General features: G+C 39.1%; 1 long non-coding RNA gene across 1 annotated transcript in view; it reads left to right on the top strand.

Moving 5' to 3' along the window:
* LOC140626118 (uncharacterized) overlaps window positions 1-24,930 on the top strand; it is a 98,915-nt gene that overhangs the window by 49,243 nt on the left and 24,742 nt on the right. The window contains exon 2 of the long non-coding RNA XR_012025333.1: window positions 16,318-16,364. This is a non-coding gene — a long non-coding RNA (uncharacterized lncRNA). The remainder of the gene's footprint in view (window positions 1-16,317; window positions 16,365-24,930) is intronic.

Here is a 24,930-nt window from a genome sequence, read left to right as displayed (position 1 = left end):
ATAGGGTGAATTTATCTCCTGCTGCTGGATGAAAAATCTGGGGATCTCATGACTTTGTAGTCATTTTTAGGTAATGATAAATGGTATACTCCTTTTAACTCACTAAACAGTCTCAATTTGGGATTAGAACACCTTATTCCAAACTTGAGAATTAAATCTTTTCCATTTTCTCAGTTGAGGAGGATTTCAGATAGGGTATTGACACCTGGAAAGTGGGTACAGTCAGTATCTTCTTTTATTTTCTGCTTCTCCTCCCTCATCTTGCAAAGTGGTTTCTGACTCTTCCAAAGACAATGTGCAAAGACAGAGAAAATGAAAGAAGGTACAGAAAGTACATCTATATGTTATGTAAGATCATGTCACATTCTGGGTCTTGATACTACTATTTATTTATTTTTGTTTGAGTATTTTCTGTATCTTTTTAAATTTAAATTTTAGGTAATTGACATACAGTGCAATATTGGTTTCTGGGGTAGAATTCATTGACTCATCATTTACATACAGCACCCAGTGCTCATCATAACAAATGCCCTCTTTAATACCCATCACCCATCTATCCCATCCCTGCCCCCACCTCCATCATCCTTCAGTTTGTTCTTTATCATTAAGTCTCTTAATGGCTTGTCTCCCTCTCTTTTTTTCTTTTTCCCCTTTCCCATATGTTCACCAGTTTTCTTTCTTAAGTTCCATATATGCCACTCCCAGAATTTCTGAGTTAACAGTCCAGGGATTAGACACAAGTATATATTTTCAACAAGTTCCAAGTGATACTGCTGCGGTGGTCCTGGGATAGCACTTTCAGAACCACTGGCATAGGAGAATAAAGAGCAGGATACCAAGTTTGCCTTTCTATTCTATCTCCTATAGCCAAGATGAGTAGCTTCCCACCTCTAGCCTAATCTACCTGCTTCTTCCCCATCCCACCCTGGCCAATGCAGCACCATTTCAAAATTACACTCCTGCCTGGATGTTCATTTCTCTTCTTCCTCCCTCCTTCTCTGTATACTTCAGGGTTGATTTTTTGGGGAAAGGAAACCTATAGCCAATGTAGTTAAGCTGCTTAGAATTAGGACAACATAGGAGATTTCTATCTGACCATCTTATTGAATTCCTAATTTTCTATTTTTTTCAGTTTGATCTTCTGATTCTTTCAGGTATACAAATATATCATTTAATTTAACATTTTTAAAAAGATTTTATTTATTCATGAGAGATACAGAGAGACAGAGATATAGGCAGAGGGAGAAGCAGGTTGCCCACAGGAAGCCTGAGGCAAGACTCAATCCCTGGACCCTGAGATCACGTCCTGAGCTGAAGGCAGTCACTCAACCACTGAGCCACCCAGGCATCCCTTTAATTTTTTTTATTTTTCAATATTTCATTTATTTGAGAAAAAGCAAGTGTGCAAGAGTGAGGGGGGAGGGAAGAATGGGAGAAAGAGAGAGAACCCCAAATACATCTCACACTGAGTATGGAATCAGAGTCAGGGCTTGATCTCATGACTCTGAGATCATGACCTGAGCCAAAACCAAGAGACGGAGTTGGACACTTAACCCACTGAGCCACCCAGGTGTCCTACAAGTATATCATTTTAAAACAGTGGTAATTTTGCCTTCTTTTTTTCCCATAATTATGCTTTCAACAATGTTTAATTGTATGTGTATATGAGAATAGTAGAGTTAATAGCAGAAATTACTAATTATTACTATTCTTGACTTTTATATGACTGATTCCAGAGATTCACTATTATTCATGAAGTTGGTATATTCTTCAGTTTAAATGTTTATTGTTATGGGAATATCTTTCCACCAAACACCTTGTTGGCATGTTGAGATAATAATGTATTTTTCCATTGGCCTTTTAATATGGTGAATCTCCTTGATACATTTTCTAACAATGAACTATTGTTGTATTCCTGACATGATCATCACTTAGTAATGATTTATTAGTTATTCTTTTAGTGTATTGCTAGAGTCAACTTTTTAATATTTTATTTATATTTCTTTTCCTTTATGAATGAGATTGGGCTTTGTCCAATGCTTGATATATACCAACATATAATTCAAATACACAATACTTTTGTCGCTGGTTAACATTAACACTCCTTCTTCCAATTTTTTGTCTCCCCCCCCCCAAAAAAAAAAACTTTGTGTCAGGCAGTGTGTTGAGCAAGAGAAATTCAAAGACAAATATGTTCTGGTTTCTGTCTTGGAGGAACACACTGTTTAGTAGGGGAGAGACACAAGGAAACAGATATTTACAAAATGGTGTGAAAGTGTGATAGCAAAAGCATATTCCAGATAGTCTGGGAGTACAAAGGAGAATGTTTTTGGCATTTGTATGGCCAAAACATTTGGTTGGTGAGAAAATATTTGTTGAATTGAACTCACCTTGTTTAGAAGAGGATTTTTAGTAGAAGATTTATAGGGCCATTGACTTTTTTATATTATTGATAAATAAAAGAGTAAGAGCCAAGTTCTTTCCTCAGAGAAGAGTGAATTAGAGAACCAGAAGGTAGACCTGATTTTACTGTATCTTTCTTTTTCATAATCAACACCTGCAGTTTCAAATGGAATCTTCTTTTTGCCTTCATGAATTTGTTATGAGTCATAGTTTCTGAATTGTTTCCAAACCCTTTGCCCAAATCAAGTAAACATGGCTATGCTATGAGTTCCAGAAAAAATTTCAGAGTCATTTAATCTGTAGGTAGTTTGAATCCCAGGAAAAATTACCATTAATTTTTACCCTTTAATTATTAGAAATTATTTAAAAGAAAGGATTAACAAGTTCTTAATTCCTCTATTTATTTTTTTCTTATTTATCAACCATACTTTATATTTTCTTGTTTCTAGTATTCTTTTTTCCACTGGTCACATTACAGGGAAGAGGAGGGGAGAAAGGAACAGACATGGATTAGTCATCTATACTGTGCTCTACATTGCAGGAGAGTTCACAGCAACTCTCGAGGGACATGTTCTTATCCTTATTTTCTCAGCTACACAGAGGCTTTAGGTAACTTACTCATGGGCACATATTTTAGTTAAGGTGAGGCTAGAATTCTAATTGAAGTCCAAAGACTACTGCCTTTCTACCATACCACAGAAGGGATTTGCTTTTAGAATGATATATTTCTATGTATTTATGACATACTCGCAACTTCATGCAGGCCTAATAATTTTTAAAAAGATAAACATATAAGAACTCTTGGATAGTTTGATAAAAATGTGTAACAGGCTTTTATCTCTGGAGACTCTTGATTCAGTTAATCACTTGTGGTACCTTGCAATCTGCTTCTCTAAGAAGTTTCTCAGGTGATTCTGATGCCTCGTCAGCTTTGGAAGTGAGAAGTTTATGCTGTTGTCTTCCAATGGTAGAAATTATGTTGAGGATCTGAACCCATTAGTGCCTCTCAGCATTATTGTGGTCTTGGAGTTCATCCATATCATAAACACTGAAATAAAGAAAGTGAATGTCCCTTATGGAAGAAGGTACTGACTTCCCACACCATCTGATCTTTATGGATGAACTCTAATGTAAAGATATTATTTCTTAATTGATACCATCTTTTTCTAGAACAGCTCTTTTCAACCCTTGTTAGACATAAGAATGGCAATGCCTCAGCCCCAAACCAGACCAATTTAATTGGAAACTCTGGGGTAGAGTCTGAGCTGAAATGTTTTTAAAGTACTGCAAATGACCTTAATGTAGTCAGGGTTGAGGATACTCTTTCTTCAAGTAGGATAAATTGTGTTCAAGTATTAGCCATTTTTTTTCTTCTGGAAATAGGGAAAAATCCTAATTTTAAATGTTGAGTATTTGCTTTTTAAAAATTGTGCATACTTAAGGCATATAACATGAGAACTAATTAGATATTCATATATATAATGATTACTACAATCATGTTAACATATCTTCTCACATAGTTACTTTACCACCTTTTAATTTATTTTTTGATGACAGCACCTAAAATGTACGGTCTTAGAAAATTTCCAGTATTCTACAATATTATTAGTTATAGTCATCATGCTGTATATTAGTTCTCCAGACTTACTCATCCTACAAAACTATCATTTTGTATTCTCTGATCAACATCTGTCCATTTCCCTCACCTCCCCATCCCTTGTAATCAATGTTCTAGTCTCAGCTTCTGTCAATGTTCTAGTCTGCTGCTGTGTATTTGACTTTTTTCTTTTCTTTTCTTAGATTCCACATAGAAATGAGAATGCAATTTTTGTTCTTCCTGTGTCTGGTTGATTTCATTTAATATCATATACTCCAGGGTCAGCCATGTTGTTGCAAATCCAGGATCCCCTTTTTAAATGTTGAATTTATATTAAATATTAATTAAAATATATAAAATATAAACATAAATATAAATATTTTCTTTATCCATTCATCTGTCGGGGGTGTTTAGCTTGTTTACATATTTTCTTTTATTTGTTTGCACTACTGACATTTTAAATATTAAAGGAGCCAAGGTAAAAAGTAATGTGTCTGACATGGGCATGTGTTCTCATCAACTTTACTCATTTGAACTTAACACAAAAACACACTCATACTTTTATACGTTTAAGAATGTGTCTTAGGTTTTTAGGTAACCTGGAGGTAATTGTAAATGGCTCTATAAGGAAAATAAAGTTTATAACTGCTAACAGAAGCTTAAACTAATCAGTTTTCTCCCACTTGTATATTCTACGAGTTGTTCATGCCAACTTTGGGTCAGGCACTGTCCTGGGTTCTTAGGGTACAACTGAGAACACAGTTCTTGTCTTCATGGCTTTGTAATAAGTAACATTTTCACTTTCTGCCTCCATCTCTAGGTTACTCATGATCATTCTGAGAGGGTTGGCAGGTTGGAAAACTGGGACTATCATTCTTATTTCCTGAGTTTCAGATTTGGGACAAAGATCATGGAATTACACTGACTCTTAAAATGAAGTGTTTGAGGCCACTTAGTTATGTGAATAAAATTTATTATTTTTATGTTTTATTTCACACCTGTTGACTACGCATCAAAGAGAAACTTGGATGGCTTATGTTTTCAATGATATTTGAAGATAGTAATGCTAATTGTGGTATTTTCCAAGCAATTCAAACATTCTTCTGTTCATTTCTAAGTATTGTAAATACCCTTTTGTAACACAAAACTCCCATTAATAACCACTGAAATGTCATTTTTTCCTAACCTTTCTTTCTTGAAAGTTTGAGTTCTGCTATTGACTCAATTTTTTTTAATGCCCTGAGGATTTCCCTTCATTAAAAATAAAAAGGCCACTGAACAAGAATGGTATTGTTTCTATGAATAGATGTGGCAAAAGAATAAAGTCAATGTTAAGATTATCATTCTTGTCAATATCCTTTCAGTTATATTTTGTAGACCAAAGTGAGGGTGAAGGCCAGGGAAAGGCTGGAAGGCATAATAAGTATAGGCATTCTTTTTTGGCTCAAGATAATTCAAGCCCAACTAGAGCAAGATTTTGACCTAAAAAAGAAATTTTTCTGAGAATAATCTCCTTAGGCAAAGATAACCCAACAAATGATACCAAAAAGCTTTTTACATTATGTGAGAGTGGAGATATAGTTGAAAAAAAATGAGAATCTTTTCTCTGAAATGGTCTTGGTATTTTTACTCCTTGGAAGCCCATTTGTGTGCCTGTGTTAGTTTTCTTTCTCCTTTTACTGATAACAATATCATTAAAAATTAAACTCAGAACTTCTATGGAGGATGCTTTTGTTGAGTTATGAAAGGTAAAACGTCTCCTATTCTGACAGGCTTTAGATAGATGCTTCTAAAATAAAGTATTTTGAATACATACAAAATGTTTAATTGATTTTGTGTTAGTGTTGACTTTTATGATAAAAATACTATTTCTCAATTCTTGTTCAAAGAGGAAACACCTATTTGAAGTTTTTGCCCTCCATTTATTGAAAACTAATTTCAAAAATTATTCAACCACTAATCACGTTTGTTGAAACTGATCAACCGGTCTACTGGCTTAAATTTCCATATATCGGGATCCCTGGGTGCCACAGCGGTTTAGCGCCTGCCTTTGGCCCAGGGCGCGATCCTGGAGACCCGGGATCGAATCCCACATCGGGCTCCCGGTGCATGGAGCCTGCTTCTCCCTCTGCCTGTGTCTCTGCCTCTCTCTCTCTCTCTCTCTCTCTCTCTCTGTGACTATCATAAATTAAAAAAAAAATTTCCATATATCTTTTACTTCCACAGTATGACTTTTAAAAAGACTGAAGCAGGGACACATGGGTGGCTCAGCGATTGAGTGTCAGCCTTTGGCTCAGGGCATGATCCTTGAGTGCCAGGATCGAGTCCCACATTGCGCTCTTTGTGTGGAGCCTGCTTCTCCCTCTGCCTGTGCTCTGCCTCTCTTTCTCTGTCATGAATAAATAAATAAAATCTTAAAAAAAAAGACTGATATGTTTTTTTGATATGGCCACAGTGAAATGTTCTGTAGGAAGGAATGATCAATTGTAGCAGGACATACAAGGAACTATAAGGTAGGACTCTTCCAATATTCCTTGAGATTTCCTTTTATCCATCCTCATTTAATACCATGACATTTTCTCAGCATGGACCCTGCAGACAGAGGTGACTACATATTCAACCTCTATTCCAGATTCACACCCTGAAGGGAAAAGAAATGCTGTACAAATAGGTTGAACCTCAGGTTTGCTTTGAGAGAGCGAAAGTTTACATTTGTCAGAGCAAAATGAAGGAGCATGGTAGAAGGCGAGCACTGGGTGCTCGGGAGTTGAGTGCCACCGCCCCCAGTCTAATGGGTAATAGAGTCATTAATTCTGCTGATTAACTTGGCCTTGGGGTTCATGGAAATGACATCCACCTCTTTTTTTTTAAGCTCAAACTATGGAACGAGGGAACATAAAAAAACAAGCTAATTAGAGAGAAATCAGGAGAAAAGACGCAGAGAGGAAAGAAAGACAGTTTGAGCATTAATGAGACTTGTTTGGGGAGAGAATGTGACAGGCTCTTCAAAAGCATTATTGTCAAATGTGTCACCATTTCATAGATGGCGAGAGCTACCTTTGAGCTTCATGCTGATAGTTAATGATTTGAAACTATAAAAAGATTGAAAAGGTAAAAGGGAAAATGTCAGACTCAACTGGATTTTAATGAGCTTTCTTCTTTTCTTTTTCTTTCTTTCTTTCTTTTTTTTTTTTTTCAAGGAAAACCGCCTGAAAAGTAGAGAAAGTTTGTGTTCTTTCTATCCCTCACTCTCTGGATTCACATTTATTTCTTAAATATAGTGGGCAAAAGAACAGTGGGAGAGATATATCAAAGGTTGACACTGAAAGATCTGGGATGTTTTACTTTTCTGAGAAGATGGTTGGCAGTGAGAGCAGTGCAGGGGTTTGAATGACAACAATAAGGAGAGATTGATGGAGGAGATGGCAATAGTGCTTGTTTGTTTTTTGGGGACGTGCTGAGCAGAAGCTATCTTCACACTGTGAAATGTAACAAAGAAATCCAAAGTGATTACGCAGGTTCATTTGTCAGTATCACTGCTCCAGCTATTGCTGTGTGCAACAATGAGATGACAAGGCATTTATTGCTGATGGTTGGTTATTAGTCGCATTATAGGAAACATTAGAGCAGAGTAGGATACATAGACCAGGGAGACAATAGCTTTCTGGGCTCTGAACTCAGCAGGGTAGCCTTGTCATTAAATTTGGTAGTGCCAATTTAATTTTTTTTAAAAAAAAATAAACTGGAAAGAAACTTTGAAAATGAATTCTGTAACCCCATTTTTACCTTAATAGTAACTGTCAGGATTTCGCTCCCTGGGCTCTCAGTTCTGAGTTAGTAAGCTGAGCACATATAGGAGGCTCACATATTTTCAACAGAATTGAATGCTAGTGGGAAAATCAGAACCAAATTTCAGTTCTTTTTAGGTGATTTTCTTGTGGTCCTTGAAACATTAAATTCTGATTATGGTATAGAACCTATGAACAGATTACTAATCAGGTGGCAGGGTCAAACCAATTGCCTTACTTAATGAGTTTCTGATGAATTCCTTTCTGAAATAAGACACCTAAATTGCTGATTTGAAAGTGGTAGGCCAGCTCACTCACTGCAAAGCAAAGAGGCTGCATGTAGAAGAGGGACCTGAAATCTTTTTTGTTCTTTCAAAGTTCATTGTCCAGTACCGACTGATGCAAATAGTTCTGGACTCATTGTGAGCATGTATGTGTGCTTGTTATGTCCACACATGTATTTTTTGGTCCAATTACCTGTAGAAAGATTGTAAGCAGAATAGAGGAAGAAAAAGAACGGAGATTAAAACAACTAACTGATGATCTTAAGGGCACAGGGGATTAAAAAATTAAAAATCTCTGCACAGCAAAGGAAACCATCAATAAAAGTAAGAGACAACCTACTGAATGGGAGAAGATACTTGCAAATGACGTACCCAACAATGGGTTAGTATCCAAAATATATGAAGAGCTTATACAACTCAACACCAAAACCCCACATAATCCAATTAAAAAATGGGCAGAAGCCATGAACAGACATTTCTCCAAAGACATCCAGATGGCCAACATCACTCAACATCAAAGAAATGCACATCAAAACCACAATGAGATATCACCTCACACTTGACAAAATGGCTAAAATAAACACAAAAAACAAATGTTGGCAAGGATGTGGAGAAAAAGGAACTCTCATGCACTGTTGGTGTAAATGCAAACTGGTACAGACACTTTGGAAAACAGAACGAATATTCCTCAAAACATTTAGAAATAGAAGTACACTATAATCCAGTAATCACACTGCTTGGTATTTACCCAGAGGATACAAAAATTCAAAATATATGGGTACCTCTATGTTTATCACAGCATTATTACAATTGCCCGTTTACGGAAGCAGCCCAAGTAGCCATCAATAGATGAATGGATAAAGAAGATATGGTATTTATACACAATGAAATATTACTCAGTCAAAAAAAAAGAGAATGAAATCTTGGCATCTTGCAATAACATGGATGGATCTAGAGGGTTCTAATGCTAAGTGAGATAAGTCAGAGAAAGACAAATACAATATGAGTTTGCTCAGATGTGGAATTTAAGAAGCAAAACAAAGAAAAAAGGACAAACCAAGAAACTAAACTACAGAAAACAAACTGGTGGTTATCAGAGGAGAGGTGGTTGGGGGGATGGGTGAAACAGGTGATGGGGATTAAGAATGCACTTATCATGATGAGCAATAAGTGATGTATAGAACTGTTGATTCACTCTATTGTACACCTGAATCTAATATAACTATGTTAACTCTACTAGAATTAAAATAAATCAATCTGAGACCAGTCCAAATAGTCAAAATTACTAAGAGAGTTCGGCTCTTGGGTAAGTGGAGGCCTAGAGGTTTAAATAAACCTGACCATGGTTGTAGTCATTATCTGCTTTAAAACTAGAAGCCTAGATATATATTTCAGAACCTCTCTGATTTCTGCTCCAGGCAACTAGGTATACACTCATTAGATTTAAGTGGCTTTCTTCCATACTATTGTGGATCATTTAAATAAATTTTCTGCAATGGCAAGCAAGATGGAAGCCCCTGAGGCCTCTCCTTTGGTGCTGGGCATGAACAACGTTCTACGTGAAGCACGGACGATATTGTTACAAAGTTTATTGGAGGAAATATGGGTTGGTTCCAGCTGGAAAGGGTGTTGTTTCTTCAGGATTGCCATTTCCCTGAGGGCTTAGTTAGGAATTTCCTTTTTAAGAAGCCTTTCCTGATCCCTAAGAGCTGTGTTAAGTATCTCTCCTTTGTGCTTTTCTGTCATTGCACTTGGCACATTTTATTAAAATTTGTCATTCGCATGGCTGCTCTTTTCTATTTGAGGGTAACATATTAAGAAAAGATGTAAGTAAATGTCTTTAGTTAGTAGATAAATCCAAATAAAATAGAAAGTAGAAATAAATCTATCACATACATATATATACATAATTTTGTTCTTTATCTTTTTTTAAAAGGATTTATTTTAGAGACAGCATGAACTGGGGGAAGAGCAGAGGGAGAACAAGAGAGAGAATCTTCAAGCAGACTCCCTGCTGAGCATGGAGCCCCCCATATGGGGTTCGATCCCAGGACCCTGAGATCATGATCTGAGCCTGAAATCATGGGTCAGTTGCTTAACTGACTGAGTCACCCAGGCACGCCTGTTCTTGATCTTTTTAAACTTCTCTTAAACTTCTCTTCTCTCCCCTCTGGTCTTATTCAGAGAGTCTTGGAGACCGTATACATGTTCCCTGCACCCTCTTCCCTGCCAGCCATTCACTTTAATGAGACCTCTAAGTCACCAAACAATGTATTTGTAAGGACAAAATTTAATCCTTCATTAGTATCTTGTCTCTCAATACCATGCTATCAAATATTTTGAGAATATTTGTTGAGGAGAGAAAATACTTAATTTCAAAGCAATCACGATTGGTTCCTCTAGGGAAGACAGAGGCCAAAACATTGCTTCCTTTTTTTAGTTCTTTCATGGAGTTTTAAATAAGTTCTTGTCTTTCTTGAGTGACACGGGTATTATAAGCTACCACTCCCTTCATGTATCATTCCATTAAATTGTTCACAGCAATCAATCCAGGTCAGCTAGGCAGGACAGGGTCTTTAATTCCTGTTGTACAGATGAGCAAAGTGAGGTTCACGGAGTGTCTGGTCCAAGGGCAGGTGAGCAGGCAGGCAGCTGCTGAGCAGTGGGACTGATACTCAACACTTAATCTTTCTGATCCAGGACTGGTGGTTATTCCAATCCAGACACCAAAATGAGCTCTCCAGTTTGCCGCAAGCTTCCTGTATGTTATGGTACTATTATTGCATCAGGAACTCCTCAGAAAACCACACTACATAAATGAATGTTGAACTGTTTTTTTTTTTTTTTAAACGGCTATTCCTAAAGGTAGACAAGCTCTTTCTGTGAGAGCCATACAGATGTTAAAGGCACATGCGTAACAGAAATGACACTTGATTTAGGAGGAGCTCAGTAGGGTTGAATATAAAGCTGTATATGATTTCACTTCAAAGAATAACCAAAAAATATTTTCTAAAAGTAGTTTTAAAAGAAAAATACCATCTACCATCAGAAATAGAGTGTCTTAATGACACAGGGGCTAAGCAAACTGCCGGTGTATGTATGAGTATGGGTATGTGTCTGTGTGTATGTGTGTTTTTGTGGCATATAAGGTTTGCCAAATTTTTGCCAGTGGTGCTAAATACGAGAGTTATTGAGCAATCACAGTGAGAGTTCTAGGGCTCTACAGCTGGAATCTGTGCAGGTGCAGCTTTCTGGTTGCTGGCCCGCGTTATTTTGCAATACTGCTGGCAGTAACCACTTTTAAATAGAAACATGATTGCACTTTATTTTAATATTTCTCTTTTCTATTTTTTCCCCCTACTGTAAATCAATCCTTCTCTGAGCCTAAAGTCCTTGCCAAGGTGTTGGGTAACAGAGTAAGCCCACCGGGTTGAGCCTGTTTTCAGTGCTTAGAAACACACTGGGTAAGTTGCCTGCAGTTGGTGGAGCACACATGATGGAGCGAGAACATGTTAGCCACAGAAAGCAAACTTTTCCTAAGCTTTTGTGACATTTGGAGATGGTCCATTTCACTGTTTCAGAGACCATGGGAGGTAGCAGGCATATGTCCACTATGTGACCAAATTAAGAATGGCCCCTTCTTCTGGTTGGCTCTCTTGCCCTGTAGGTTCTAGGAAGATTCTATGCTAAATTAAGTTCTTGGGAATCAAATAGCTCACTCTGCAGAATAATAATTGAAGTAGTTTACACTTAAGTAAAGCTTACTCTGTGACAGACCATTCTTCTAAAGACTTTACATATCTTGATTCATTTAATCTTCAACTCTCTAAGGAAAGTACTGTTCTTTTGTGTGTGTGTATACATTTAGTTTTATTGTAATAGAGCAACTTGTACATAACATTTAAAATGGAGCATCATCTTTCCTTTCCAGTGAAACAAAAAGTTTAAAAATAGGAACAAAATTATAATAGAGACTGTCAATTCCAAATAAGGTCCCATAGGTTCTGCTGATCCTTCCATCAAGTGGGAAGTGGCAGGAGAGAGTTTTATTTTAAAAGTGTCATCTTAAACTGCAAGGATGTCCATTAAATTTCACAAATGTGCCAAAGGAGAAACCATGTTGTCAAAATGCCCACTTGACCCACCAAGACATCTCAAACCCACTCTTTGCTGACCTTCTATAACCCCATTTTTAAAAAGTTTTTTTTTTAAACAAGACAAAGTATGTACATATCGCTAAATGCTAACTGTCCTGATTCACGTAGAGACACAGTGTAATCTCTGAGCCCAACATACAGAGAAAGAGGAAAACTAGAATTCTAGACACTACTACATAGGGGCCTCACACCCTCCAGCTTCTAGCAGAACTAAGGGAGCAGAAGGTTTTCCTTTTTTTCACCACAGACAACAGTGGTGTTGATTCCATCAAGTTTTTGTTGAGACAGGAAGGGATAAAAAATAAATTTGGAACAGAAAGGGGCAGAGACTCTTTTCTCACTGTATTCTGCTCAAGGTATTTCTTCCTCAAATAAGTTGAGAACCATGGTATCAAGGGAGAAAAAAGAGACTTCAAAAACTAAGGTGAATGAGCAAAAGAGGAAGAAAAAAAAAGACTGCAACTTGCTCCTGGAGACTGGAGAAAATCAGAAAAGGAAGGTTGGAATCCATCCGTGTTCCATGACTCATCTTCTCCTTCATCCGTCTCTCCTTCTTCATCAATATCTTCCAATCCTTATTCTTTTTGAAAAAAGTATTTATTAGAGAAAAAATAAAAGTATTTATTAGAGCGAGTGAGAATGGGTGGGGCGGCCGAGGGAGAAGGAGAAGCAGACTCTGCTTCTCCCTGTCAGCAGGGAGCCTGACACAGGGGTCAATCCCAGGACCCTGAGATCATGAGCCAAAATCAAGTGTTGTATGTGTAACCAACTGAGTCACCCAGATGTCCTCAATCCTTATAGGATTTTACATATGGAAAAACTGAGGTAAGAAGAAGTTTAATTTGTCGAAGGACACATACTAAGTAGAGCAGTTGGGATTTGAGCACAGAGAATCTAACATCAGGTCTGCATTCTGAACCGCTGCGCTATACACATTTCATGTTGGAAGCTTGAGGCTACTTCATTTCATAGCCAAGATCATGCTGCCCGCCCCCTCTCTTCATGCTCTATTTGTGTGCACAGATCTGTCTCCCCACCTGGACACTGAGCTGCATAAAGGGTAAGGAATCATTTTTTAATCTCTATATCTCTCCTTGCCGCTGAAAACTGGACTTTTCTATAGTAAGTATTTCATAAGATACACAAAGCAGACATTTCAAGGATTTGAGAAAATCATGCACCAAAATGCTTGACAATGCTGCAGAAGACCAAAATAATTAAGAGATTTCTCTTAAAGACTTAAAACGCAGTAAATTCAGCATAAAAAGAATTATCCAGTGTGTCAATTTGGGACATTTTCCCACAGGACCAGGACTCATGTAAAGTTTCTTGCCTGGTCTTAGACCTAATTAAGATCTCTATTCTTTGTAACATGAATGTAAGCACATTGTTTTTATGCAGGAGGAAGCATCCTTAGCAATTTTCCTTGGTGTTGGACAATATAATCCTTGTTTTTGAAATAATCCCTGTCCTCAGCTAGTTCCTTGGCTTCACCCTATAACCACATCTTCACTTAGTTCTTTAGAACAAATCCAAATGACCCATAACAGACTGTGTATTTTACACAACAGCTAGTTCTTCTGCTGGTTCTATCACTCTAAGCATAAACTGACACTATTTTCCTACTGATTGTAGCCGGATGGTGCTATGAAGAGGTCATCAGGCTTGCCTTTTGCTTGTAAGCCATTTGAGATGCCAAACTTTTTTTTTTTAAAGCCTGTTTCTTTCACCCTTGCATATAATTTTATAATTGCAAAGTACTCACCCCAAAGCAAAGGTTAAACATGGAAAGTTTTCCTTAAGCCTGTAAAAAAGCAAAGCAATGAATCAGGAGTTAAGAGTTAGTGATTTTAGTGCCACATTTTCCAGTGATTAGCTATGTGGCTTACTAGCTGGGTGACCCTGAAGAGATTGAAAGATACGTTTTTTTTAATAAAAGGAGAGAGGGGGAATTAGAGAATATATTTTCAATTCTCTTCTTTTAGTCTGGTCTCCAGATGATAAGGAGTCAGTCCCTTTTCTCTGGACCTGCATCATCTTCACTTTCCACCAAAGATCTAGGATGGGAATGAAACTACATCAGAGAATGTAATCTTTGATCTTTTGTAAGTGAGGAATATAAGCCTTGTAGTTGAATGTTTTGATGAAACTTTCAGGTAGGTTTTCATATGTGCACATTTACCTTTTGGATTTTGGATTTTAGAGCACCAGAAGTTGACCTAAGAATTATAATTTACTAGGAGGTTTCTTCCTGGCGCACCTGGGTGGTGCATACCGTTAAGAGTTTGACTCTTTGTTTAGGCTCAGCTCGTGATTTCAGGGTCATGAGCGTGGAGTCTGCTTGAGATCCTACCCACCCTCACTCCTCTCTCTGCCCCTCCTGCTCATGCTCTCTTTCTCTCTCTCTAAAATAAATCTTAAAATGTTTCTTCCTCCACAGGTGACTTTTTGAATGATCTCAAGAATCCATGCTTACGGTTGCTAAGGATCCTTCTAACTCTGTTTCCTTGAAGCTATACAAATACCACTCTCACCCCATCTTGCAAACTGACACTATTTACCTTCACATGTTATTCTTCACTTGCTACTCAAAGCTTGACTGTCACCCAGCACCATCAGCATCACCTGGGAGCACGTTAGAAATTCAGAACTACCAGGTCGCCTGGGTGGCTCAGTCAGTTAACTGTCTGCCTCCTGCTCAGGTCATGATCCTGGGGTCCTGGGATTGAGCCCCACGTTGGGCTCCCTGGTCAGTAAGGAGCCTGCTTCTTCCTCTCCCTCTGCATCTCCCTCAGCTCGTGCTCTCGCTCTCAAATAAATAAATGAAATCTGGAAACAACAACAAAACTCAGACCCATCAAATCAGAAACTGAAGTTTAACAAAACCCCCAGGTAACTCAGGTACATATTAACGTTTGAAATACACAGCTCAAAAATCACTGAGATTCTTGTGAGTGCCTTTTAAGATACCAGCGTCTGTTTAATGTGGTGCTACCTGAATCAAAATGTATTGGTATACAGTTGACCCTTGAACGATGGTGGGTGTTAGGTATACTAATCCACACACAGGTGGAAATCTGTTTGTAGCTTTTGAGTCCCTAAAATGACTCTATTTTGACCAGAAGCTGTAGAAGACCCTAAGGAGTTGAATAACACATTTTGCATGTTATATGTATTATATACTATAATTCTCATAGAAGTGGGCTAGAGAGAAAATGCTATTAAGATCATAAAGAGAAAATTCATGTACAGTATTGTACTGTATTGAGGAAAACAATCTGCATATAAGGTGACTGGTGGAGTTCAAACCCGCACTGCTCAAGGGCCAAATGTACTAGAAACTCAGATCCTTGGGTGTAATTCCACCACGAAAACAGAGTATGCATGATAGGGGAGAGAGGGTCTAGCATTATTTTCAACATAGATTAGGATGCTGATTTCTTAAGTCAGCACAGGCTCACAGCAAAATTTGGGCTTTGATTCATTAGGAATTAATTGACTCGGTTGCACATAGAGACATCTAAGAAGGTAGAAGTGTGGAGGCCAGCTGTGTCATGAGGCCAATAACATGATCTGATGCTTTGTAGGGAAGGTTAGAGCTGAAGAACCATTTAAAATTTATGTGGCAATTAGGGGCCATTATCACCCCTCCCCCTTGTCGTAAAACGTTTGTTTATCAACTAACCTTGTAGGACATTATTACATTCCCTCTCTTGTGAACCATAGGGTGTGTTTTGACTCCACTGCTCAATGAGGGAAGAACAATGGAAAAGCTGCTTCTTAGCAGATGGGGTCTTTTCTTTGGTGTCTTCCTGCCTCTAGTTCCAGATTTTACCTTTCTTTTGCTTTTTTTGTCTTCACTATATCAGTTAGTTTCTGTTGGTGCTCCTGAGCTCGGAACCTGGGTGTCCAATGCTTGGTGTGTGTTTTTTCCTCTCCCACCTCTTGTCTTCCTCCACACCTAAAACCTGCCTTCTGTCTTCTCTAAAATTGTGCCATGTTACATGATTCACAAGGCTAGAGGATATTTTTTCTCTGGAATATCTAAATTGTAGCAACAGTAGCAACAAAATTCTGTTTCTTTCCAGGTACTTGTCTCTGCTGAAGCCCTTCAGACATCCGTGTGGGTGAGTGGGTGAGTAGAGGTGACAATACTAAGGGGAGGGTGATATAGCCTGTTTGAAATGTCTCTGACTCCCTCTGCCTGGGTGTTACCCCTTTGTACTCAGCCTGTGCATCTGATCTAGCCACAGACAGGATGGGAAACTAGCTTCACAAAACCTTCACTGGAAAGCAGTGGAAGTAAAAGGAACATTGTGTTCATGTTGAAGATGGTCCCTGAAGATCAATGGACTTGTGTCCTGAGCACATACACTCAGTATGCGCTAAGGTCATTAAGCAGAGAGACTGGGGTGAGGACGTCAGCCTCCCAGGAAGCTGGTGAATGAGCCTGAGCAGCAGTTCAGAGCCTATGGGCATAGACTCTGCCACTCCTCTGACCACTGCTGAGCTTAGTGTGAAGCTCAGGGATCAGGTGAATGTTCATCATTTCCATTAATGACCTAGAGATGGTTGGGGTATGCTTGGTTCTATTTTCCTCTTTCATCCACAGCAGGAAAGGGGCTCTTGGACCTGGCCAAACCCTTTCTTGTGTGGGCAGCACATTGGCGTGTTCCACTCCCATACAGGTACTCCGGGATTCATGGAGATAGGCTGCACCTGCTCTTCTTGTGGCCACGTGGCCTCCAGTAAGTTTGTAACCTTGGGTAGATTGATTGGGATCTTAATCTAATCGTACAGTGGAACTGTGTTTGTGGCTTTTGCCTGCCATCCTGTGGACCATCTGATGTGCTGAAACCTTTAGTCTTGGAAGACAGTTCTTTAGCCACGTGTGTGACAAATTTCCCAAATTCTGATGTCTATGGAGCGTTCATACCATGTTGAGTAATGTCTGAATTACTTGACCTAGGTGCCATATGGTAAGTGTTACCTTCCGCATTTGACAATTAAAGAAACAGATTGACAACCTTGCCTGGAACCATCAGGCATGGTCAGGTTGTTTTCCTCAGCGAGGCTGTTTCTTCCTTCTGTCCATGCCCTAAACCTTTATGCCGTTTGAACAAGAACATGATTTAATATACCCTCTCTCTGTTGATGTAGAATGTTTCCTTACGATTATGCTATTTACTTTAACACATTACAATAAAAATTCTCAGTCCGCATATTTCAGCTCTCTCCAGAAACAATCTTACTTTAGGTCTTCGCCTGCCCATTTCTGGACACTTCTACAGGTCTGAAAGGGATCAAGAAAGTGGTCTTATGCCACCAGGAACCCTCTCCTTGCTCATTTTTATAAGCAGTTACACCCTTCATCCAAGCTAATAAACTAAATATAGTTTATTTTAAATGGTTCATTTGGCTTGAGGACTACTTGAATATTTTTACTGGATACGTTTCTTAACAAATTTGGAGAAAATAAAGACTGCATTCCCTAGTCAACAAATATTTGAGTTTCTACCTTTTTTTTTTTCTTTCTTTCTTTTTTTGGTAAGACCCTGTGTTGGGAGCTATGAGGCGTGTGATAACCTGGTCCACCTGGTCTCTGAACAGGTGTGATGGTTAATTTTATGTGCCAACTTGACTGGGCCACAGGTGTGTCTGAAGGTGTTTCTGTATGAGATTAACATTTGAATTGGTAGGCTGAATGAAGTCAATTGCACTCCCTAATATGGTAGGGTATCGCCCAGTCAGTTGAAGATCTGTTGTCTGCTTTGAGTTGGGACATCAGTCTTTTCCTATATTTGGATTTGAATTGAAGACTGAAAACACTGTCTCTTCATGGACCTCAAGCCTGATGGCTTTTGGACTGGGAACTACGCTATCAGCTTTTGTGGTCTCCAGTTTGCCAACTACAGATCTTAGGACTTCTCAGCCTCCATAATCACGAGCCAGTTATATGCAATAAATTTCTTTATCTCTCTCTCTGGAGAACCTTTACTAATATACTAGGTGATACCAAACACACATTTCAAGCTCCAGTTATATTGGAAAATAATCAATAAACATCAGTGTATAAATTAAGGTGTACAGCATGATGGTTGGATTTACATATACTGCACAGTGATTACTGCAGTGGGTTTAGTTAACATCAATCATCTTTTATAGTGACAACAAAAAGAAAATATTTTTTCTTGTGATGAGAACTCTTAGGATTTCCTCCCTTACCAACTTTGCTATGTACATTGTAGCAGTGTTAGCTATGGTGATAATCTTGTATGTGACATCCCTAGTGCCTATTTATCTTATACTTACAAGTTTGTACCTTTTGGCCATCTTCCCCCAGCCCCTCCTCCTCCCACCCATCCCTTCTGGTAACCACAAGTCTGATCTCTTTGGTGTTTTTTTATTTTGTTTTTCAAACACATCTCTTTCTGTGGGAAATATCTATTCTTGGATGCCATTCTCCAAGATAGAGTAGATAAATTCCAAATAGGTTTTGTTTAAGGAATTCTACAGATATGAGTCATTTAATAAGTCCGTCTGAGGAAAAGTGCAGTATCAATAATAATTGGACACACTTCAACCAGTACATTGGACAAGAACCTCTTCATAGTGATCTCTTTGTGAGAGTTGTAACATGTCTGAAAATGGAAGACAGTATTTCCATTGTTTCCTGAGCCTCAAAGGGAAGGAAGATGTTAAATGCCAAGTGCCAGGCCCCAGAGGAACAATCAATGTTGACTAACTCATCGCAGGGCCAAAACTTCTCTGGGTTGGGAAAGATGATTTCATGTGCTTCTGAGTGTGACCATGGCAGAGTTTCTCCATAAGAAACAGAGAAGGAAATGGCGTGTTTTTTTATGGGCCAGGAGGTTGATTTTTCTAATTAGCACAGGCCCTTTGCCTCTAAATCTTCAATCCCATTCTAATATCTTTTATGGCTGAGTGGCACTCATAATATTCACCATTTTAAAGTGGACAATTGAGTGGCATTTAGTGCATTCACAGTGTTGTGAATGCCTAGTTCCAAAAATTTTCATCACCTCAAAAGGAAACCCCGAACCCCTTAAACAAATCCTCTTGGTTCCTCCCTCCCTTCCAATGCCCAGAAACCCTATAGATTTACCTATTCTAATATAGTTTTAAAATAATACTCTTTTTACAAGAAAAAACTAACAGAACACAAGTAACATAATTGAAGGAGTAAATGCAACTTACGGGTGGTTTAGATATTTGTTGTGCATGCAGAATTCTTGGAGAAAGGGCTACCTACGTGAATCTAGCACTTGCAAAGTATGAGATTGTGAGTATTTCTCAATAATGGTGAGCCAGGCAGGCTTTTGTTGAAGCTATTCTGGGAGGTTCCACCAAGGTGCTCCACAGGAAGCAATGCCCTTGGGACTCCTTGCTGGCCACATACTGGCTGCCAGTCAAGTCAGCACATTGCACCCATGGTTTAGTGTCGAATCCCAGCACTTTCCAGCTGTTTGGCTTTTGGTTACTATAGACTGAGAAAGCTGGTAGTGGGTTCTCTCTGAGGACTGCTTTCCATTTCTGACAGAGCCATCTCATGGTCTTTTTTCTCCTTAGTCAGCAGATATCCTAGCTGAGTTTTGGTCAACTATTGGTCTCTCTCTTCTCAGTTTTAAATATTCTATTGAAAATGATCAGGAATTTGCAGAAAGTCATGGGCTTTTGAATGTATGTGGATTCTTTTTTTTTTAATTTTTATTTATTTATGATAGTCACACACACAGAGAGAGAGAGGCAGAGACACAGGCTGAGGGAGAAGCAGGCTCCATGCACTGGGAGCCCGACGTGGGATTCGATCCCAGGTCTCCAGGATCGCGCCCTGGGCCAAAGGCAGGCGCTAAACCGCTGCGCCACCCAGGGATCCCTGTATGTGGATTCTTGATTATGATGAAGTCGTTGCTCTATTTTTCCAAGTGGAGGGAATAGATGGGGATGCCTTTTATCTGCCCTATTGCACACCCCAAGAGTTAGGGGCAATTTATGGTGAGGGGCAATTTTCGAAGAACAAGGATGAGGCTCTTGGGAAATGAGAAGTGCCCACTCTAGCAAATAGTCTCTTGAACATGAGGGAGGGAAGCGAGAATTCTTCATGGATCTGTGGGATGGCCATGGAATGTGTGTGCTTTGTAACTCTTGACTCTCTTCACAGATTTGTACACATGAAAACACCTCCACTTCTTGGTGGGGGAAAGGGCTTCCTGCCTTGTCAGGCTGTGCATGTTATATATACACTCTGCATCTCAAGAGTGTGCTTTTCACATAGAGAACTGTCAGGGGATTCTTCTCCAAATTACTGACTTACTCCTTTCTTTTACCATAGCTAAAACTATAAGAAATTGCATTTGAAAATGGTCATAGGTATTTATAGTCAATTTCTAACCAACTGAAATCTCCTTGTAATTTTTTTAAAGATTTTATTTATTTATGAGAGACAGAGAGAGAGAGAGAGAGAGGCAGAGACACAGGCAGAGGGAGAAGCAGGCTCCATGCAGGGAGCCCAACGTGGGACTCGATCCTGGGTCTCCAGGATCAGGCCCTGGGCTGAAGGTGGTGCTAAATCACTGAGCCACCTGAGCTGCCCTCCTTGTAATTTCTATTTGACTATTTTGGTTCTGTTCTGGACAAAGAGTAAGGCAAGTGGTCCTTCTTCCTTGCCAGCCATTTAGACATAGGAAGACAGAAATCATTTCCTTTAAGGTCTGTTACCGGTGTAGCCTAAACAGTAAAGTTGAAAAAAGTATCACTTCACTCACTGTTCTTCTATCAATGGCAATCAGGTATTGGCTCACTCTTCATGGATAGTCTACTGTAACTTAAAAAAAATCTTCTTTTGTGTATATTGATAATAATATCCCTGGTTTTCCATGAAATTTTACAGCATGTATTTTTATGTATCTCACTGGACATCATAGTAATCCTGAGGCAAGAAGTGTGGATGTTATAAAATGCATCTACCAATAAGGAAACAAAAAATCAGACTCGGTTAGCATCACCAGCACATCCAGCACAAGCTAGAAGGACACAGCCTGAGCCTTCCCTCTTTTTTTTTTTTTTTTTTGTATCATAAAACCATTTTGGGAAACTATACTCCAAGTTAGATCCCCCCACCCACCCACCCCCATCTCACAACTTGTGCATTTAAGTTTCTGGAACTAAATGAAATCTTTGTAAGTTTTAATGACAATCATTTTGCAAGGAGATAACATCAGGAAAAACAGGTCTGTATTTTCCAGAATTCATCTTAAAATTTACTTGAGGAATAACAACACTTGTCTGTCTCTGTCTTCTTTTTTATGTTATTTTCAAAGATTATAAGATTGCAACAAAGATAGTGCCCTTTTTCTAGGAGTCCCTTTCCTTCCTTCCTTCCTTCCTTCCTTCCTTCCTTCCTTCCTTCCTTCCTTCCTTCCTTCCTTCCTTCCTTCCTTCCTTCCTTCCTTCCTTTTAAATCTGGATACCTGAATTTATTTAAATTACTGATGTACTCATTTTAATTTCCCTCCACCTTTTGGGTTTTGATTTCTGCCCATCTAGATTTGTTCCTAACTTTATTTTTAAATTTTCTTCATTGTTCCTGAGTTTAAAGGTATAATCTTTGCTAAAAGGAACCAGCCATGATGTACTTCTTTCTAAATGCTTGTGCACCTGCAGAGTTTCACTTTTCTCTCCTTCCCCCCTTCATTTCTGACCTCAACATGCTTCCACCATCACATTCATGGCCTTTCACACATGCATATACCTTCTTCCCATTGAGTGTCTAGTTATAACACCTACCTGCATTCATATGTGACAATGTACAAGGTGTGCTATAGTAGAAGAATGATTTATATAGGAAAGAGACACAGCTTTAAGGATTTCTGGGTCATTGTAGGATTGCGCATATCTGTTGTTAGATGAGACACAAGGTGAAGTGCTGTGAGTCTCATTTTAAAAATTGCTTGATGCAATTTGGAAAAAAAATGGGACATGAAAGTAAGCTAACATGTTTAAAAGGTCATCTGTGGGAAAAACATTTGCTCGATTTGGAGGCTGAAGATATATCTGGGAGAACAAAAGGATATAGTTTCAGGCATTTGGATTTAAGCTTTGGATTCTAAATTCAGTGCAAAACTGAAGGCTTTCAGGTTGGTTTTGGCTCAGTTTGGCAAAGTCTATGCTTTTTATTATTATCTGCCCCCTCACTTCTATATCCCTAACAAGGACAGGAGAGGAGAACTTTGTTATGTTCTTACCTTGGCGGCCAAATTGTTTAGGGAAAAATGTAAATTCCTCAGAGAACAAGTAATGCATTTGAGGGAGAATATTTTGCATGTGTCCCTATCAAAAATTTAGGACACTAAACGGTACCTAGGAAACACCTGCATACCAACAGTCAAGGCTTGTGGTTCCGTAAAACACCTTGACTAAGTTCTAATGTGGAATGTTTCATTCCTTTTTGATTAGCCTGAGTAGTTTCTTATTGTTTTGTTTAATGTGGCTGGCGAATGGTAGAGTGGTCTTAAAATCGAAGTGTATATACCATTTGAAAATTACTTTTTATTATAAATATACTCTATGACACATATAATTTACAAGGTAGGTGGGTTTGATTGACCAACTTCAATGCTTCACATATTCCCTAGAGTAATCAGAGCCAATGTTGAGACAGGGCTTCCATCTGTGACCTTTTTCGGAGTTAAGGAAGGTGATTGCATGCTAACACTATAATAGATTTAATCCTCTGAAGTCCTGGTGCCATGCATCTCTACCCAGAGCTTACAACAGACTTGACATCTCTGCTAAAGAAAGGAAGTCAAAATGTAGCAAACTGACAACAAATGATAATGATGGAGAATGATAATAGTGAAGAAAACGAAGCTATATTTTGACTTCTTATAAAAAGCTGTTCATCTGAAACAAATTTGGAGAATACATATGATACAATCCTTGGAAGGTTTGGTGGCTGTCCCTGCCTCCCTTGTCCCAAGTGAAGAGCGCAGGTTCTCAGAAGACCAGGAGGAAGGAGAATGATGCAGACAGCCTGCGGCCACCAAACAGTCTTGATATTAGGGTGTAGAGCATGCACTCTGGCTTTTGCTTGAATAACATACATAATATGTATTTTTTTTCTTTCAGGATTTTTTTCCCCTCTTAGGAGAAAAGTGAAAATGCCCCAGTGATGTGAAGGTAGGGGAAAAACCCCACAGGCTAAATAAAACCCCTAATTCTGGGGAAGCAAGTGTTCATTTATCTTGCCTTGGACACCTCAACTAGCTCACAAGCCCCTGCTTCTCCATAATTCTGTGCTTGATTCAGGTTTCCCTCGGCCTTCTGCCTCCCTCACCCCTGCTACTGCCTGCCCCCGATTCCCTTCTCCATAATGCAGCAGAGCAGTATCCAGCAGAACTCCCTAATTCCATGTGGAATCTGAGCAGGCCCACCCCACATCCTTCTCTCTCTCTCTCTCTCTGGTCCCTCTGTCCCCCTCTTGCCCCAGATTTGTGCTTACAGGAGCTCACAGGCTGTTTGTTCTGCAAGCCGTCTGCTCCCTCACCCTCTATCACAGAGACTGCTGCACTGCTCCTTCCAAACGATGCTTGGAAGCCAGTTCGCTGGAGTGTGCAGTAAGTTGAATTGCCACTGCTTCCTGCTGTTTGCGTGATAGATAGTACCATAAAATGGATGTGATGTGGTTATTAGGCTGTGATTCGGTTCATACTGAGCTGTATTGATTGGTGTTGGTTCAGTGCTTGCTACATAGTTTATCAATTGACCTTCCAGATTATATCCTGCCTTTGCTTCTTTTACCTCTAATTCTACTTTATCTCCAGTTTTGTGGCTCCTAATTTTCTTTTGCTTGATTTCTCCCAGTATTTCTTTAGTTTTCTATTACCCAGAAAGGCTTCTCTAATGAAACCATATTTTCCCTGCTCGCCATGCTTATTTACTTATTTATTTATTTAAGCCGGGCTGGCCTTCGTTATTCCAGCATATCACTTTCATCCTTTGAATGTCCAACTTCTAAAATATTTCTGACTGCACACAGGAAAACTTTTCCCGAACTTTCCAGTCCCTGATGGTCAGGGCTCCACAGAGGGGGATTTGCCTCCTTTGATCTGTCGCTGAGAACAGAGTGCACACCCAAGGAAGGAAGGGCCACAAGTTCTAGTTTTAGTTCTTCTCCCTAACAAGCATTCAGGGTTCTTCTCGAAGTAATGCTGTCTTTCCACTTTTGAAGTTCTCTTTCCTCTCTTTCATTCTCTTGCTACCCGCCCCCCCTTTTTTTTGCCTAGTGAATGTCTTGGCATGTTCTTTTCCTTCAAATGTTTACATAAAAACATTAGATAATTAAACAAAGATGGATGTGGAAGGTAGGAGCTTTGGCTGCAGAAGAAGAGGGGAAAGACTGGGGTAGAGGATGGATGGTGCAAAGGGAGGGATGATGTCAAGAGGACAAAGAGTGCAAAGGGAGGGATGATGTCCTATGAAAGAAGACAAAGGCAAAGCTCTTTGAGAAGGTGGGGGGCAAAGACACATATGCTTCCTGCATGGGAGGTGGACGGTCCGTTTCAGGAATGGTGACATAGAGATGGAGAAAAGGTAACAGGCCAGAGCACAGGGGAGGCAACATTGGAAAAGTTAGATGAACATATTTGTCTGGGTTGCAAACCCGTCAGGGAGTGTGAATG

Source organism: Canis lupus, chromosome 37, assembly GCF_048164855.1.
Source record: "Canis lupus baileyi chromosome 37, mCanLup2.hap1, whole genome shotgun sequence".
Lineage (NCBI taxonomy): Eukaryota > Metazoa > Chordata > Mammalia > Carnivora > Canidae > Canis > Canis lupus.
The sequence above is the reverse complement of the archived record's forward strand: the minus strand, read 5'-3'. Positions and strand labels throughout refer to the sequence as shown.